At 34.8% G+C, this 210-nt stretch overlaps 1 protein-coding gene across 1 annotated transcript in view; it reads left to right on the forward strand.

Annotated features, from left to right (window-relative positions):
• The window catches only part of LOC117945076 (protein turtle homolog B-like), a 14,664-nt gene that overhangs the window by 11,217 nt on the left and 3,237 nt on the right, over window positions 1-210 (forward strand). The gene's annotated exons all lie outside the window — the stretch shown is intronic.

The raw sequence follows: 210 nt of genomic DNA on the forward strand, positions 1-210 counted from the left end.
CACAAGGTATTAACTCTGCAGGGGCCCAAACTTTGAAGACGCCATTTTTTTGTTTTCTGTTGTTTTGAAAGTGTAAATAATGGAAATAAAATCTAACTTTTTGTGACATATTAAATGAATGTGTAATCGGTCGTTTGATTCCTTTTGGAGATTTTTCCATCTTTTCTTGGCTTCTTTATGCGCATTAATACACATTTTTACCTGGGGGGG

Source organism: Etheostoma cragini, chromosome 5, assembly GCF_013103735.1.
Source record: "Etheostoma cragini isolate CJK2018 chromosome 5, CSU_Ecrag_1.0, whole genome shotgun sequence".
NCBI lineage: Eukaryota > Metazoa > Chordata > Actinopteri > Perciformes > Percidae > Etheostoma > Etheostoma cragini.